Genomic DNA, 19,950 nt, shown 5'->3' on the forward strand with positions numbered 1-19,950 from the left:
TGTTACTACTGCATCAATTAATTCTTTTAATTTAGCCTTAAATATTAACACAACAATTTCTGGATATAAATTAGCAGATTTATGTGAATAACTGTTACAAATAATTTCTGGCCACTTAATACTGCAAGTCACTGTAACAAATAATGAAAGTTACCTGAAATGTTGACCAGTGGATATTGCATAGAAATAATTTTTATACATATTTCTTGGAGAACCTTCAAATGAAGATGGAAGATATCTTGTCTTCCAATATTTACAATATCATTTGAATTTAGCTGTAAATGATCACATAAGTTATTATAATTTTCTGACTTTAGAAAGACTGATTTTGTCTTATGAAACGGACTCTCATATCTTCAGTAGATACATATATACATACATACATATTCACACATTAACAATCCACTGCGAAAATAATTGTTGTGAATGATGAGGCTGATATAATCTGTTACTGAAAGGCGATAACATGCGTATTGCAACACAATAACTTTACTTCCATGGTATCTCACAGTGGGCATATTTAGCGCGCTATGAAACAAACGAGCACACCTCCCAGTGTCTCCACTAGCAAATAACACTGGATATCTCATTGGTCTGGTGAGGAATACAAAACTTAGATGTTTTTGACTGTTTCAATGTTTTCTTTTTTTTAAAAAAAAATGCATGTATTTCTTTTTGATAGTGACTCACCATCAACTGTGGTGACAGTAGCAGCCATATCAGTCTGTACTGCATCGCTGTAATGCCAGAGGTCTAAATTTTTATTAACCGTTATAGCCATAAGAATATCTCTATTTTCATTTTCCGCTCTTGCACAATAATCTTCCATTGCAGTGAAAGAAAGCACAAGAGGATTAGTTCATTCTAATCCACCAGCAGTTTCATGCATCATATTGCTTTCAGTATTGCAGGACTGATTTGATTGTTCATTCAGTCTACCATAAACGGCAGTGTTGAATTCATAAAAATACAATTGAGCCTAACATAGTAAACGACCATACGCTGAAGCCAGTGGACCCGACCTAGTATTAAAAAAAAAGTCGTGTGTCTTAATTAAAGTGACACACTCGACATAAAACTGTGTCTGAAACTTTGGCCTCAGAACTAACCATAGAAAATGCAGCATTGTAACTACGAATATTATTGAAATAATTTTTTGAATTCACTTGAATTCTTGGGTTATTTGGAGTGCGTCCTTGATAAAGTGCGATTTAGTGTTAACGCTGGCAAATTAACTTTTGCCTTCTGACAACACAGCGTGAATGCTATTGTATCGCATACAGTAACCTCGATGCAACATATTTTGCATTACAATATCTGCAATGTAAATTTACTGTTTCTGTCTAAAGAATGCGAAATTACCTTCAGTGCACATTTAAATGTATCTTCAATAAGATTGGTCTGTTATCATCATAGTTGTCCACAATCTATTACTTTTTATAGGCAAAAATTGTGCCTATTTAGCATGCGTCTTTCACTCCAACTCGTTATCATTCTCCTCCTGGACAAAGGTTAAAACAAATACAGTTTCTGTATAGCAAGAGAAGTTATAAGCCGTAGTTATTCAAAATTAAGGACTTAAAAGTTATAAACTTACTCCAAACAGTTTGGTAAAGGTGGCAAATGACCACAAAGTTACTCTTACAGAAAAGCAAATGAAATAAAGACGCCAACAAAACATTATTTACAGACTTTGTTAGTATGATATTTTGAGTTTCACTAGTGATAACACAATAGACCTAGCACCAGTGCTGACAACAGTTAAAGTGAGCTCCCCACCAGTTTCAAGTGCAAAAACCACTAGAAAACCAATAACAAAAATGCCCCTACTCTCATAATCGCTTAAATTTACACTAAAAAGTTTTTAATTATTATGAAAGAAAACAATGAGTACATTAGTAATTTGCATAAATAGATCAGCCATCAAGCTCAGGAACATACAAAAAGTTCTATAACAACAGCTAATTATTTAAATGAACTCGTCTTCTTCAGATCATTTTTTTGTCTCCATCATCATCAGTTTCAGATTGAAACGATTCTTTGGTACCAATTTGTTTTACAACTTTTATTGGAATTTCATATTCTTTGCAGCATTTTCCTTCCAACCTCAAACCACAATGCATTCTTAATACAGCAACTAAAAGATTTAACTTCATTCTGTTCCTCTGTTTGTTTCTTATTACATTCATACTGTGAAATAGTCTCCCAACATCGGCACTGGAATGAGGCAGTATTAGGAGAGTAATAGCAAAAGTTGTTAATTCCTCAAATATGGATTCCCCTTGAGCATCTTTGAAATGCCATACTTCATTCAATTTTTTTTTTTTTTTAATCTTTGGTCTCGTTCCAACTAAACAAATGAAATTGTCACCACTGATCATACACTCTTGCTATAAATTCTACACTTTTATTGAGGAACCATTATATCAATTAGATTTCTTTTGTTGTGATTAAGTGCTTGTTCAACACTTATTCTTTTGATGGACGTCAAATTTTCTGGTAATCCGTTTTTCATTTCTTCAGTCAGACATATTATAAATGGTATGCACCGATTACGCAACATTTCCTCGTCTTTCCGTGGTAATACTTTTTCTCTCGTTTCAAGCAACTGCTTTTTCAAAGCGGAATCCCAGGTAACATCTTCGATAGAAGAAATCAAGAATATTTTGACTAAAAATACTAACTTTATTTGCAGATATCGTAACTTTTCTGACAAACGTATCTATCAGGTTGGTCAATTAATCAAAGAGTTTGGTGTGATCTGTATCTTTTGACTCGAACATTGTACTGACCCTGTTTATTTCAATAATTATTGGATAAAAATGAAATATATGCGTAATTAATCTCGTTCGCATACGTAACGTGAAATAACTCTGCCATTTGACACCTTTCTCGCATTTTATCTACGGAAAAATGTGTTTTTAGGTCTGACAATTGTGTGTATATTCTTTATTCAGAGGATTCTATTTGTAACCACCGTGTCTGGCACACTTGAACTGCCGGCCGAAGTGGCCGTGCAGTTAAAGGCGCTGCAGTCTGGAACCGCTACGGTCGCAGGTTCGAATCCTGCCTCGGGCATGGATGTTTGTGATGTCCTTAGGTTAGTTAGGTTTAACTAGTTCTAAGTTCTATGGGACTAATGACCTCAGCAGTTGAGTCCCATAGTGCTCAGAGCCATACATACACACTTGAACTATTTTCAACTGTTTATGTCCATCGCTAATGGTTTTGTATAGCTTCTTACAAAGAGATTTTCTGGAAGGAGTGATTAAACCAATTATATGTTTCTTTAATTGAACGCTCCAAATTCCTCGGTAAAAATTCTTTTGTAGCAGCTGAAACAGCCAGTTGCAGGGAATGGCACAAGCAACGTACGAAAATTAGGTGTGGTACCTCTTCTTTCAATTTCGTAAATACTCCGTTATTTACTCCAACCATTACAGAGGCATTATCATTACATTAAATTTTCAGATCACAAATAGAATCGGTATAGTGTCTTCTTTATAGCAGAGACAGTAGCGTCAGAATTACACTCGTGCAGTTTAGCAAGGTTAAGGTATGTAGATACTACTGTTTGGCGTGATTTACTGTAATAAACTATAATCAATCCCAAGTATTTATGTACAGCGATATCACTAGGTTCATCGATTAATAAGCTAAATGACTTATCTTTGGCATCTTGTCTTAGAACGTCAGTGAAATGCGGTGCTTACACGTTTTTTATAACTGGGGTGCACTTAGTTCGGTACAGCTGAACTTTTTCGATATGTCTTTCATGACTGTGGTTAGTTACCTCTCTCAAATGGTCGACTACACGTATACTAGTATGCATGGCTGTCAATAATGCAATTTTGCTTCTTCCCTTTTTTTATTCCCAAAGGGTTCTGACTCAAAAGCAATTTTAGGCCGCATATTTCAACCTGCAGCAAATTACTTAGTCATGGAGTGGTCAAAATTGCAAAACCGATCAATGAATGACTGAGAAATTTAAAAAAAAGGTTGCTTACCTTTTCATTTTGTAGATGCTTCTCTGACATCCCATGAGACTTCAAATCTCGTTAGTGACTCCTTAAAACTGTACCACAAAATTTGCGCTTCGCTACCAGACCCGTATTTCTTTCAATAACTTGAAGCCAATCTTTTAAATGTGGGTCTTGAAGCCAAGAATCATGAAACTTTTGCGTGTATTGTGGTTTCGACATAGTTATACTGGTGTGAAGTCGTGAAATAATACCATACACTGAGAATGACAATTGTATAGTGCACACCACGAACGACGGCAGTCGAGTTACTCTGACGTGACGCACCCTGTCTGAGCCAACAAGCGCTTTGTAGGTACACGGTGAAAGATCCCTCGAATATGGTAAAATTAAAATTAAATAAAAAGTGAAACAGCGATAATGACAGAAGCAAGGACCGACCGTAAGCTCTGGCAAAGACATGAATTATGAATGTGCGGTAAGGAGCAGACAAATGAACAAAACACGTCATTCACTTTCCTTTGAACATGATTCTGTTTCACTCTCTCGTATGTAGGAGGACGTTTAAGATGTACTGCTCGAAGTATGAGTTGCTACTAGTGTTCTGTATTATATGTGGTTCTGAATAACAGAGGACTGGATAAGGGAAGATTTCCTTCATCTTGAGAGGCACTGGTATTCTAGGGGTCGGCTGCCTGCGTCTACAATTGAAATGTAGGAGCGGATGTCCGTGGTCTTATTTCGTAAGATTAACAGAAGTATAACAGCTTTCAGAAGACGACAAATATAATTAAATTATTTATATAGTGATGGACATACACACAAAAGAACAAGCGACGCAAGGTAAAGTGAACGAAGAACAGCACAGTTTCTTGCACGCAGAACAGAATGCAATTTTCTACCCTTTAATTTTTTTCATTTTAATTATATATCATTCTTTTATTATTATTATTATTATACAGCGTTCAGTGGTTACTGGAAGCGACAGTGAAATAAGTGAACACCCATTGTTTGAAACCGGTTGCTGTGCTCCCTGCACCTGCGCAAGAGGCCTACGCTCGTGATAATTATAACTAGGTGCTCCAAATACTGTTCATTCTACAGGGAATCCCCGCATGTCCTCTGTCGAGTGTAATGGTTCTTTTAATGTCACATTGTAATGCAACGCCGGCCGGGGTGGCCGAGCGGTTCTAGGCGCTACAGTCTGGAACCGCGCGACCGCTGCGGTCGCAGGTTCGAATCCTGCCTCGGGCATAGATGTGTGTGATGTCCTTAGGTTAGTTAGCTTTAAGTAGTTCTAAGTTCTAGAAGACTGATGACCTCAGAAGTTAAGTCCCATAGTGCTCAGAGCCATTTGAACCATTTGTAATGCATCACTGTTGTCTTTCCAATAAAAGTTAAATTCTCCTGAAATCAAATAAAGTAGAAATAACATACTTTGTAAAATATAGATAGCATAGTGGTTGAGAGATCGCACTTTCAGTAACTGAATTATACTAAGCCACTATAAAATCCACCAGCCACTAGATGCCATATTTCGCCACTAAATGGAGGGTAGATACCACCAGTTTTAGTGGAAAATACACTAAGTTGGCTAGCACTCGTCGCATTGTAGGTGCCCAGTATTCATGTGTTACTACAAATGAACTATGTAAATATGGACATCCATAGAATGCGATGGGCACGCAGGGTAGAAGTTGGTGACACTTCAATTTTAGTTGCTCACATTCAAAAAATGTTTCAAATGGCTCTGAGCGCTATGGGACTTAACTTCTGGTCATCAGTCCCCTAGAACTCAGTACTACTTAAACCTAACTAACCTAAGGATTACAAACTGCCTATTGGCTTCTGTCTCGGGTTCTTCGGCAGACGTTCATGTAATGATTTTTCTGACGTTTCGCCAGCACGAGTGGCTGGCATTGTCAAGGCTTCGCCCTCCATTGCCGGCAATGGAAGGTGAAGCTTTGACAATGCCAGCCACTCGTGCTGGCGAAACGTCAGAAAAATCATTACATGAACGTCTGCCGAAGAACCCGAGACAGAAGCCAATAGGCAGTTTGTCAACAAGTGGCCACGAAAGCCTTAACAATTTTGTAACCTAAGGATATCACACACATCCATGCTCAAGGCAGGATTCGAACCTGCGACCGCGGTGTTCCAGACTGTAGTGCCTAGAACCGCTCGGCTACACCGGCTGGCCGTTGCTCTCGTGTGGGAGATTTTAATGCATGATGGAGAAGGTATCATCAGCGTTATGATTATGGAATCATCTGTTCCTATTATCACTCTTAACAGCTACGTACACACATGATTTTATCTTTGAGCTCACCAGTGGCAAAGTAGCTTTCGAAATATTTATAAGTTTCATTGATTTCCTTGTATGACTAATATAAAAATCGGTACTTCAATTTTCTTGTTCAAAAAACGGTGCCGCTGGCCGCCATGTCATCCTTATCCCTCGGGCGTCAAGGGATGCGGATTGCAGATACGGAGGTGCATGTGGTGAGCACACCGCTCTCCCGGCCGTTATGTTTTCGTGACCGGTGCAGCTCCTCACCAGTCAAGCAGCTCCTCAATTGGCCTCACAATGGCTGGGTGCAACACGCGTGCCACGAGCACTCGAAAGACCCGTACGGTGAACCATTTAAGTGTTAGCCGTGCCCGACAACGCCTAACTTCGGTGATCTGACGGGAACCAGTGTTGCCACTGCCGCAAGGCCGTTGGCCAGTTTTTGTGTTCACGTATCTTAATATTAGGATACCTACACTGAAGACCCAATGAAACTGGTACACCTGCCTAATACCGTGTAGGGCCCCCGCGAACATGCAGAAGTGTCGCAACACTAAATGGCATTGACTCAAATAATGTCTGACGTAGTTTTGGAGGGAATTTACACAATGAATCCCGCAGAACTGTCCATAAATCCGTAAGGGTACGAGGGGGTGGAGCTCTCTTCTGAACAGCACGTTGCAAGACATCCCAGATACGCTCAATAATGTTCATGTCTGGGGAGTTTGGTGGCCAGTGGCAGCGTTTAAACACAAAAGAGTGTTTCTGGAGCCAATCTGTAGCAAGCCTGGAGATGTGGGGCGTCGCATTGTCCTGCTGGAATTATCCATGTCCGTCGGAATACACTATGGACATGAATGAATGCAGGTGATCAGCCATGTTTCATCTATCAGAGTCGTACCTAGACGTCACAGGGGCCCTTATCACACCAGCTGCGCTCGCCCCACATCATTACAGAGACTGCACCAGCTTGAACAGTCTTCTGCTGATATCCAGGGTTCATGCATTAATGAGGTTGTCTCCATACCTGTACACGTCCATCCGCTCAATACAATTTGAAACGAGACTTGTCTGGTCAGGCAACATGTTTCCAGTCATAAACAGGCCAATGTCGGTGTTGACGGAGGCGAGGCGTAAACCTTTGTGTCGTGCAGTCACGAGCGGGCCTTCAGCTAAGAAAGCTCATATCAATGGTGTTTCGTTGAATGGTTCGCACGCTGACGCTTGTTGATGACCCAGCATTGAAATCTGCAGCAATCTGCGGAAGAATTGCACTTCTGTCACATTGAACGGTTCTCTTCAGTCGTCGTTGGTCGCGTTCTTGCAGGATCTTTCTCCGACCGCAGCGATGTCGGAGATTTTATGTTTTATCGGATTTCTGATACTCACGGTACACTCGTGAAATGGTCGTACAGGAAAATCCCCACTTCATCGCTACCTCTGACAAGCTGTATCCCATCGCTCGTGCGCCGACACACATTCAAACTGACTTAAATCTTGATAACCTGTCATTGTAGCAGCAGTAACCGATCTAATTACTGTGCCAGAAACTTGTTGTCTTATATAGGCGCTGCCGACCATAGCCCCGTATTCTGCCTGCTTACATGTCTGTATTTGAATACGCATGCCTATGCCAGTTTCTTGGCGCTTCAGTGTTTGATGGTTCAGTGTCTCGCTATCTGTGCAGCCCGCACTGCAGCGGTCAGAGCACCAGCAGTTTAATTATACTGGCGGAAAATAACCGCAACACCAAGAATGAGTGTTAAATTCAAGTTGGTAGGTGTCTTTTTACACCTGAAAGATGATGTCTATTCAAACTTCGCACCAGTCGCATAAGAGGGGAGCTAGTAGCGCTTCTATGAGTCTGCACATCAGGTTACCTTCAAACACATGCGGTAATGGTCTTGGGCGTTAGTTACCATTGCGATTGGACGTGGTGAGTTGATGTTAGTCGAGAATGTCTTTAATGCGACAAAGGCGCCGTTATCAACACCACACCGAGTTTGCATGAGGTCGTGTCGTAGGGCTGCTGGAAGCTGGACGCTCCTTCTGCGACACTCCAGAAAGACTTGGCAGTAATGCAGCCGCTCTGCACAATTTCTGGCAGAAGCAGGAATGTATGTTCGCAAGGAGACCGGGCTCCAGACAGCCACGTCGCACTACCGAGAGGAAAGTCGATCGTGTTCAGCAATTAGCACCATAGTGTCACAACGAACTGTTACAAATCAGTTACTTCAATGACAGCTCCGAGCAGGGCGGCCTGTAACCAGAATTCCACTGAGCCCAAACTACCGCCATTTGCGACTTTAGTGATGTCAAGCGGGAAGTCGTTCGAGACAGGGTGGAGGTCTCTCGTGTTTTCTGGTGATAACTGGTTCTGCCTCGGGGCCAGTGATGGCCGTGATAGGTTAGAGTGAGGCACGTTGAGAGCCTGCAGCTAACCTGTCTGCGTGCTAGACTCATAGGACCTACACCTGGAGTTATGGTCTGGGTTGTGATTTCGTATGACAGCAGAACCATTTTCATGGTTATCCCACACAACGTGACTGCAAATCTGTGTGTCAGTCTACTGATTCGACCCGTTGTGCTGCCATTCATGAACAGCAATCGAGGGGGTGTTCTTCAACAGGATAACACTCGCCCACATACCGCTGTTGTACCCAGCATGCTATACAGAGTGTCAACATGTTGCCTTCGCCTGTTAAATCACCAGATCATTCTCTAATAGAGCACATATGGGGCATCATCGGACGACAACTGTAAATTGTTCAAATGGCTCTGAGAACTTTGGGACTTAACATATGAGGTCATCCATCCCCTAGAACTTAGAACTACTGAAACTACTAACCTATGGACATCATACACATCCAAGCCCGAGGCAGGATTCGAACCTGCGACCGTAGCGGTCGGGCGGTTCCAGACTGAAGCGCCTAGAACCGCTCGGCCACCGCCACCGGCGACAACTCCAGCATCACCTATAATCAGCAGTAGCTGTCACTGTATTGACCGACCAAGTGCAATAGACATGGAACTCCATCCCACAAACCGACGTCGGGAACCTGTACAACAAAGTGCATGCGCGTTTGCATGCTTACATTGACCGTCCTGGCGGTTACACCTGCTACACCATTTCTCGTTTGCTATGGCTTATCTCGCGCTTGCGTTAACCTGTGATCTCGCAATGTTAATCACTTAAATAAGTGATTTCACTACTCTACTTTAATTACTTTTTCTTGTTGCATTTTTTCCGTCAATGTATAACCAAATGGTTTATGTTACGGTATATTAATAATTTTTACTTATGGACCGTCTGACAGCAACTGAATAAAAAACAATTTTAGTGCCATACTCGTATCGCCTTTATTTTCTGCAAGGCATCATCAGTGGCCTGGAATATGTACATATGTTAGCTATTTTTTTTACATTTTTGTCATTGTGCCTATAGGTTATAAACAGTTCTGGTGGTTGGTATTTCCTATTAAGTAGTAATGTTTTGAACTGTACTTACAGGTTGCGTGGACAATTTCCTACATATTACGCTCCTGTTGCATTTTTGGTGTTGTTCTTCTTCTTATGAACGCCAATTTGCGGTTTTTTTCCCCATTCCACAACACTATGCATTGAACGCTTGTTTTAAAGCAATTTTTTGGTTTCTGTTGCCGACCGTCAAATGTTTTTGCCAAAGATCGAATGTTATTGCCAAACTTATGAGTGTAACTATTGAAGTATCTGTGGTCTGTTCGTGTATGCATTTGTGTGTGCGTTTGTGTATGTGTGTGTGTGTGTGTGTGTGTGTGTGTGTGTGTGTGTGTGTGTGTGTCTCCAGATGATGTGGGGAAGTGTGTTTGTTCATTTATCACATGTTTGTTTTCTGCTATGGCTTTCTGAATGTGGAAGTTTTCTTGCATTTGTATAAGATGTTTGTCATGGTTGCTTATTCTCATTATTTTCATTTCATGTTCCATGTTTGTAGGATGATGGTTGTAGTGTTTTAAATGCTCTGCAAATGTGGAATGGTTTGTTTCATACTTCCAACATCTGATATGTTCTTTGTATCTTGTTTGAAAATTCCTGCATGTCATGCCTATGTATACTGCATCACAACTTTGACATTCAAGTTTATATATTCCTGATTGTTGGAATTTGTCTCTCTTGGTAGCTGGCTGGCTTAGGTGTGATTGAAGGGTTTGCCCAGGCTTATATGCTATTTTGAAGCCCTGTCTCTTTAGGATGTTTGCAACTCTGTGTGTTAGTTTATGTGTGTAGGTCATGGTGTACCATCTGGTTCTTTTCTGTGTGGTGTTGTCATTGTGTGTGTTTGTTGAGTGTGTTTGTAAGTTTTAAGCTTGAGTTCTTTTGTATTGTGGAACTGTTGTGTTTGCTTTTTATTTGTGTTTTTATTTTTTGATTGAGCTTGTGTACCACATGTGTGTCATACCCGTTGTTCCTAGCTATTTGTATGATTGTACTCATTTCTTGTTCATAGTTTCTCTTGCTGAGTGGGATTCTGTTTAATCTATGTAACATTTGTCTTAGTGCTGCAAGTTTCTGGCTGTGGGGGTGGTTGGATGTGGAATGTATTATTGTGTCTGTGGCTGTGAACTGGTTTATGCATGAAGAGTCACTTGCAAATTTTTGCCTCGCATTGGGAATAGGTTCGAAAACTTCGAAATTTTCTGTATGCTTCATCAAAGAATGACTTCGAGCTCATCGGAAACAGTTTAAATTACTTTCTACATCCCATAGCTCATGTCGTAGACGAATAACCTCTATAGCATTTGTAGTTCTGTCTTTGTCAACTTTCCCATTGGTGAACACAACAAACTCATTACAGCATTTGCAGTTCTGTCGTTTGTCAACTTTCCCATTGCTTAGCACAACAAAATCATGACAACAAACAACTACAAAACTTTCGAAAAAAAACCTGAACGATATTGTTTCTACTCAAACACGTGACTGCAGCACTGTCTGTGGGAGAAGAATCAAACAGAGATGAGAGCGGGATTGAATCTCTTAGAGACAAAAACTGGCAGTATGGTGGATAACACCGCCGTCCTCTCGACAACTGCTCACAACAGCCTGCAATATCAAAACATTTCCCAGTCATGCAACAAACATACCGTCTTTTGCAGGAAAGTTGTCGACAACGCTACTGCCGCAAAATATTGCCGTAAAATATGGCTCATCTAAATGGACCTTAAGTGTGATTGTCACGACCCCTGCCGTAGCTTGGCCCCCGTCGATGGCGCAAGCCTTTTCGCTCGACCCGCTGCTGTAAACACGCGGCGTCACGGACACAAGGCTACATGGTTTATCTGACTACAGAGCGCCCGCTTCACACATGTTGCACTTACACAACCCGTTGAAGTTGAACAAAGGATTTCCAATTGCCTACTACAGCATTGTATGGTACAAATAATTAAAGAGTGGTGTAACATCCCTGGACCCGTCCTAACCAGGGCAAGAGACTAATTAGTTCAACGACCTTTCATTTTTTGTTATTGGTGAATATATATAGCAAGGTGGCCCGTTTCGCGTGCGCGAGCGAATTATTTATTCAGTCACTTAGGTTGCTCCATGGCTATCGAAGAAAAATAAGAGAATCGGAATGTGAGAGGACTTGTTACGACACAGGATAACAAGAGGACGTGCAGGAAGTGTGTACAATGAAACAATCATTGTTGGCCGCTATATTGGATAATTGGTGTTTTTTGAGATTCACAAGCGATATTTAATGTTAATGTGGAGTTTAGTAACGTTCATAACACAGTCTGTTGCATTTCAAAGGTAATCGCGCGTATTTAATTTTGATCGAAGGATTCTGTGATGAACTATTATGTATTAGAAGGTTGTATAGGACTTCAAACATTTGGTGGTCGATGTTCGAAGTAGAACTGGCTTCAATAACACGGTCAAAAGAACAGAAAAAGTTTTCTCTGCTAAATAGAACTCTTTTCACTCGCAGACAGTCATGGAATGACCAAATGCGAATGGCAGTGTTCCAATTCGAGAAGATCCTACAGACGTTTTCTTTCTCTTACATTTCTAGAATTTTACAGGCAACCGTCGGAGTCGGCAGGTGCTTCTCCACCACGAGAGTAACTTGTCTACGGGTACGAAATTACGTATGCTGTGGGAGTAGTCGACGCCGATCAAGATAGTTTTCTGCACAGACGTACAAACAGAGACACTACACACACTAGTTCAATAACAACTTAAAACATTAAATTCTTCTTTTGAGTAGAAATATTATAGTGAGTACTGAAGTAGATATAATAGCCGTATTTGGCCGAAGGCTTCCGATGTTTGCAGATTTACTTCTGCCGAATAAGGAGTGAAGTGATACAAACGGTGGAAGAAGGAAACAAACGTGGATCGTATATGTTATTTACTTATCCGCCCGGCCAGAACTTTCCCTGGTCGCAAGTTTCGTTTGGTACGATCTCCTTTTTAAATAAAAAAGAGTTCCCGAATAAGCCTTTTGTGCCTAACGTAAAAGTCGTGCTTATAAGCAGCTGTAATGTGTTTATCTACGCTGAACCCTCGCATAAAAATGTATTGACTGTGAGTGTCATCTTGTCATCGCTGAAGCATCTTGCGTCGTAAAACACCTGAACGTGTGCCATAGTTATATATTATGTATGTTGTTTCTATTCTAGTGCGAGAGAATCTCTGACACATGCCAAACCATCGTAAATAATAAAGTTCATTGCCAATAACATTGCTATAACTTTAACCCACTTAATTCTTGTATCAAATTTCATTGGGCAGTCAGTCTCAGAGCACATATTTTTATTAAACTTATTTACAACGTGAAAATTTGTTAAACGTGAGGAGAAAATATGGAGAAATGTGGTTTTCGGAAGAGGGGGAGGGAGTCCCACAGTTGATCAGTTCTGCCGGATGCGCGGGATCTTCTGGGAACCGTACTGGTGACTGACTACCAAATCTTGAACGCAGCGTTTCAAGGCGTTGTTCATGAGGTAGGTGCTATAGAGATTCTAAATGATTGTCAAACGAAAACTTTCTCTTTCAGTTTCCATTTTCTCCTTAAACGCACACTGTAAACAACCAGTAGGCCAAGGTCCTGGATGATATTGTTTTAGAAATTAAAATGGCCAATTTTAAAACAATGGGAAACTCACACCTCAGTAGCACCACCTAGTGGCCTCTTGTAAAAATCTAATAGCCGAATCTCCTGTAGGGGAGTATTCTGTATCAACTTATTACGTTAAAATATTACTACCAGAGTATTTGGTGTTGAACATCAGCGGAAAAGCTGCACAATAAAAAGTGGCCCTGCATAAAAACCAAAAGCAATATATCAACAAAAGTGAAGCAATCGGAAGGAGAGAAGGAAACGAAATCGTAAACTACGTGATACACAGGGCGCTTCCGTAACAGCGTCCAAAATTTTAACAGGACATAGAGCATGCTCCACTGAAACATTTGACGTAAGGAACCTGGGGTCGGAAAGGCCAGCTTAAGGAGATAATAGGAAAAAAATAGATTACTGTGTACTTTTTGTTTACATTTGTTAAACGCCAGTGCCATCACTGACACAATGAACGTATCGTTTGTACCGTATCTGACAAAATGTGCTGAAACTGACGGCCATCAACCTCAGTGCAAGCATGACAAAGATCGTGTTTCGAACCATATCACAGGCAGCTACAGTTCTGAAAACGCCGGCCACTGGTGGCCGAGCGGTTCTAGGCGCTTCAGTCTGGAAGCGCGCGACCGCTACGGTCGCAGGTTCGAATCCTGCCTCGGGCATGGATGTGTGTGATGTCCTTAGGTTAGTTAGGTTTAAATAGTTCTAAGTTCTAGGGAACTGATGGTCTGAGATGTTAAGTCCCATATTGCTCAGAGCCATTTGAACCATTTGAAGTTCTGGAAACTATTTGCATCTCTGTATCCACGAGGGACTCATCCATAAGTGCCTTTAGAGATCCCCATAGGAAATAATCAAAGGGATTCAGGTCAGCTGACCTCGCAGGCCATGGAATAGGGCTTCCACCTCCAAACCAGCGACCAGGAAATACTGTACCGGTATTGTTCCATCGTACTGTACTGTACGTCTCTGAATAGCACTGAGTAATGAATGGATCTATCGTTGATTCATGGCACTTTCAGTCATGAGACAATGTAAATACAAGTGAGCCATGTTACAGACAAGTATACAAAACCTCCATCATGACTTCCTGGTAATCTCCTTGTTTCCTTGCAGGAAATAAGTATGTACATGTGTACAAACAACACAGAACATGTAAACTTGTACACATGTTAGTTGTACATAAGATGGAAAACAGTAATGCTAGACAAAGCAGTAGACAAGTTTACTTCCATGTCTCCTTAAAGCTGGCTTCTCCGTCCCCCGTTCCTTACCTGAAGTTGTTCAGTGAAGCATTCTCTAGGTCCTGTTACATTTTTGCACGCACTTACTGAAATACCCTGTATTGCTTGCGACATGTGACAGATACTCCCTGTGACATTACGAAGCTTGTAGCGCGCCAAGACGAGCCCTGCGTGAAGTCTCGCTGTTACCATGGAAATCCCGCAGGTTACAGTCAAATCCTAAGCCCGGAGTGCCCTCAGCCACTACCAGCCGTGACCTGCTGTCACACCCAATGGTTCCTCACACCCTGATGATACGAGTGCCTCTCCAAAACAATGGAAGAATGGGATCACCTCAGCTCGCTATCATACCGACCGACGAAAGTCGCCCGGGGTAGTGCGGAACTACGATTCATCGCTGAACACAATTCGACGCCATTCATCGTCAGTCCATGCTTGCCAGTCACAGCACCACTGCTATCTCAGCCTTTTGTGAGGGTTGGAACTTCAATAGTGGCAACTATTTATTCACAACCGATACAAAAGTGTTACATATCTGCACCTGTTACTGTCCTTCAAAGTAGTCACCAGCGTTTTGTTGAACCCGTTGCCAGCAATGTGGAAGGCGTTAGCAGAGCTTGCTCTGTTGATGGTGTGAATGGAGCGGTGTAAAGTTATGGTGATTCTCATGTACAACTGTGACGGTGTTATCCTAACGTATTACGTTCCTCCACGGCAAACAGTCAGTACACAGTATTACTGTGCGATTTTGGAGCATCACCTGTGACCAGCTTTGCGAAAGAAGCGGCGACACTTTCTGCGCAACCTACCCATTATTTTGCATGACAATGCGCGGTCGCATACAGCGCAAGCTGTGGCTGCTCTGTTCAGTCGATGGGACTGGAAAGTACTGCACCACCCACCATACTTCCCGGACTTAAGTTCTAATGACTCTGATTTGATTCCGAAGGTGAAGGAACCACTTCGTGCCATTCGCTTCAGAACTGTTCTAGAGATTTGACAGGCAGTAGACCGCTCCATTCGCACCATCAACAGAACAGGCTCTGCTAACGGTATACTACGACTTCCATGTCGTCGGCAACGAATTCTACACAACGCTGGTGACTACTGACTACATTGAAGTACAGTAACAGGTGCAAACATGTAACTCTTTTGCATCGGTTGTGAATAAATACTTGCCACTACTCAATTTCCAGCCCTCGTATTTTGTGGTGTTAACGGTAGGCTATGCATGAGACGGTAGACACATGAGGATAAACGATTCCGTCAAACTGCACCGCACAGTTAGCTTCACAGAAGGGAGGTACCGACTGATGTGCGAGCGGAGTTTCCGTGGTCCATTTTCTGCAACTCTGTGTGCTGAAGTGTCCTAAGAAATGGAAATATTCTTCATCTGTCCACAGAACGTTCATGACCACTTTTTGTCCGCTTTCATGCGAACAAGAAATTCCATAGCCAACGTTTGTCTTGCTGGCAGGTGAGCAGTAAGTAATTTCTGAATATGAATAATTTTGTATGGGTAGCAATGCTGGATGTTTCGCTGAAATTTATGCGCCGTGCCCACAGGGATATCGAAAATTCGAGTAATTTTCCGTGCATGTTTGCACAACACCACTCGACCTCTACTGCAGTGCTTTGGCCACGTCTTCTGTTGAAGTCTTATCAATTGGTTTCCTCCCTCTGCCAAAAAGGACTTCAGAGGAACCTGTCTTCCCGAATTTCGTAATCATTTTCTCGAAGCCCATGGCAGAGATAAGATCAACGATTTTTTTCCTACCCTTTAGCGTCGGTGACAACGTTCTGAGTAGGAACTTTGATTACAATCACACTATATACACGCTCTAAGACAAAAAACTGATCTTACAGACGGATGCTAGAGAGCAAAAAGTACTACTTTTACATAAATGAGAAGACAAAAAAAAAAAAGCCTCAGCACGAAGGAATTATATGAATGGGAAGAAAATCGACAGATGTGATGTACATGTACAGACAAACAAATGATTACAATTTCGGAAAAATTGGATGATTCAATCAAGAGAAAGAGCTACACAAACTCAGCAGGTCAACAACGCGTTGATCCACTTGTGACCCTCAAGCAAGTAGTTCTTCGGCCTTCCATTGATTGACAGAGTTGTTGGACGTCCTCCTGAGGGATATCGTGCCAAATTCTGTCCAATTGACGCGTTATATCGTCAAAGTCCCGAGTTGGTTGCGGGGCCTTGCAGATACGGCTACAAGCGCTCTCAGTTGGGGAAAGATCCAGCGACCTTCATGTCCAAGCCCCAATTTGGCAAGCGCGAATACAAGCAGTAGAAGCTCTAGCCGTGCGCCGGCGGGCATTATCTTGGTGACATGTAAGTCCAGGATTGCTTTCAATGAAGGGCAACAAAACGGGGTGTAGAATATCGACGCGCCAACGTGCAGCAAGGGCGCCACGGATGAAATCAATAGGGTCTTGCTATGAATAAAACGGCGCCCTAGACAGTCCTTCCTTGTGTGTCTAGACACGTCTACGGCCAGGAATCTGATTGGCTGGAGTAGATTTGTCTTGTGAGTCATTCTTCGAAATGAGCTCCGATGACTGGCGAAGACGTGAGTCGAGACGCTCCCGACAGCCGTGGATTACCAACCTGACTGTCGCCAGCCGTACAGCCCGATAACCAGGTGTGATCGTCTGGGACGACATTTCATTTCATACCATTTGGTTATCACACGCGGCACTATTACAGCACAGCGGCACGTTGATATTCTACTCCCTGTTTCGTTGCCCTTCATGGCAATCCATTCTGGGCTTACCTTTCACCAATATAATGCCAGCCCGCACAAGGAGAGAGTTTCTTCTGCTTGTCTCCGTGCCTGCCAAACCGTTCCTTGGCCAGCGAGAACGCTGGATCTGTCCCCAATTGAGAACGTTTAGGGACTTATGAGCAGGGCCCTCGAAGCAGTTCGGGATTTTGACTGTCTTGTGTGTAAGTTGGATTGAATTTTGCACGACATTCCTCAGGAAGACATTCAACAACTGTATCAATCAATTCCAAGCCGGATAACTTTGCTTAAGGTCCAGGGGTGGACCAGCTCGTTATTGACTTGCTTAGTTTGTGAAGCTCTTTCTCCTGAAATTGTACCCATTTGTTTTTCTGTACATGTTAATCACGTCTGTTGAAACATCCCCTTAGAAAAATTGATGAATTACTGTGCTCTTACGTTATTTGATTTTCAAACAGCTGAACAGAACTGAACGTACTCAGACATTTCTCTCTTTACTTATTCTGATCAACATTAACTGACACACAATATTTGTAGCGCAACGCAATCTGACTTTCAATAATCCCTACAAAAGAATGGCCCTGACTAACAATTACCTATACCTTTCATGAATCACTTACCTCACAAAAATCTTCGTTACTCGAACTACTGCAATACAGCGAACGCCAATACTGCCAGCTAAATAAAAGATTCTAACTACTGAAGGCACGAACTACTGATAGGCATAGTTAGCAAATGAAAGATTTTGATAGAGAACAAACAATGTATTCACCTTAATAATATTCAAAAGTGATCGTATATATATCGGTTCGTGATATACAGTATTACAAATTTACTCTTTCTGATGGACACGCGTCCAGATCGTCCGCTCTCAAAATTCTGCCATCTCTCTCCCAACATCCACCACTGCTGGCAGCTCATCTCCAACTGTACAACGCTACGCGCTGTTCACATCCAAATGTCCAACACTACAATAGCAAATATTCCAACAAATCAAACCAGCCACAGACTGCACACAGCACAGTCAGGATTTTCATACAGAGCGCTACCTGGCGTCACCAACATAAAAACCTAAACAGCCTACTTACACTGTTTATTTACAGCCCAATCGATAATTCCTTCGTGGTGCGTCATTTTCTTTGTCTTAGCGTGTGCAGATAAAGCGCTTATAATTAAAGTTCCAGTTTCAAAACCTGTCACGGCCGCTAAAGGGTATTTATTTTCTTAGGATAAATGAAGGAGGACAGGAAAATAGGTGCAACTCATAATAGAGGCAACACCCTTTCCGAGAGCTTGTTCCTCTGCTGAAGGAACAAAAAGGAGGATTGAGTTCTGCTCCGTTCGCAGAATTCATCGCACGCGGCATGCGGGGAAGAAGTAATAAGCAGCAGAAACGAAATATTCCGTCGTTCTGTCTCCGGACAGGAAAGAAGGAATGAAAAGCTCCCATGGGTACGATTTTCACGCGCTCGCTCCGTTCGTGAAATTGCGTAATAATTTTTCGTTTGCTTCATAATGAATAGAACGGCAAGGAATTGTAAAACGCCGAAATTTATGGTCTTTAATTTGGGCTGAGAAAAAGTGGAATTTATTATTCAAACTAATTCCAATTTCTGCCATTTCAACTGAATACATAACGAGACGGCAGGCATGTTACGAGCAGAAAAGAAGTTTATACGACTCGACGACGGGAAATTATTAAGAGATCTGAGTTCAGGACTATGAATATGGAAAGAAAGAGGACGCACCCTTGCTATACTCTTCGCAAAGAGGAGACCAAGACGCCAGAGTCGTACAATAAGCATTCATCTTTGGCGCCTCAGCTATATGACTCACATTTTACTTCAAATAATACTTCTCGCACATTTGAAACTTTTATAAATGGAATACATTACGAATTTGAGCTAGCAATAGAATATTGTTGCTCAACTACGTTGCTTCAGAAAGTTGTGTCAGCTGTAACATTAATTGCTGTTAGACTACCATACGTTAAGAAATCCCAAGTAATGTTTTAAATTGAACCACACATCTTATCAAACAAATGAAATTGAATTATATGTTAAAATATCTTGTCCCTAGTTGCTCAGTGATTTTATTGTGTACTCAAAGAAAAGTAACTACAGACGTTAGATGTAGTTTTGGGATGTGCAAGAAAGTTGTGAACTGATTGTAAATGTAATTTCCGATACAAGCAAGTGCACTAGCCGGCCACATTCAGAATGCTGAGGTATATCACTGAATCCAAAAGTGTTGTTGCTATGCGTATAAGGATGGAAATGGGAGATACAAATAAAATGACAAAAATAAGTATATCTTACTATTAATTAAACGAATTCGTGAAATTTAAACGAGTTGCTTTCCACAGGGCGGCTGTTGTTTTTAAAATTCAGTCTATAAAAACGTTTCACTGACGAAAATATAAAGTACTAGCGAACCTGGTAGTCCTTCACAATTTCTAAATATGAATGAGAATACATTAACTCCTTCCTCCCCTCTCTCAGACCATCTGTGACATTGGAGACAATCTGAGTAGCATTGTTTGCAGATGATGCTGTC

This window comes from Schistocerca serialis, chromosome 4, assembly GCF_023864345.2.
Source record: "Schistocerca serialis cubense isolate TAMUIC-IGC-003099 chromosome 4, iqSchSeri2.2, whole genome shotgun sequence".
Classification (NCBI taxonomy): Eukaryota; Metazoa; Arthropoda; class Insecta; order Orthoptera; family Acrididae; genus Schistocerca; species Schistocerca serialis.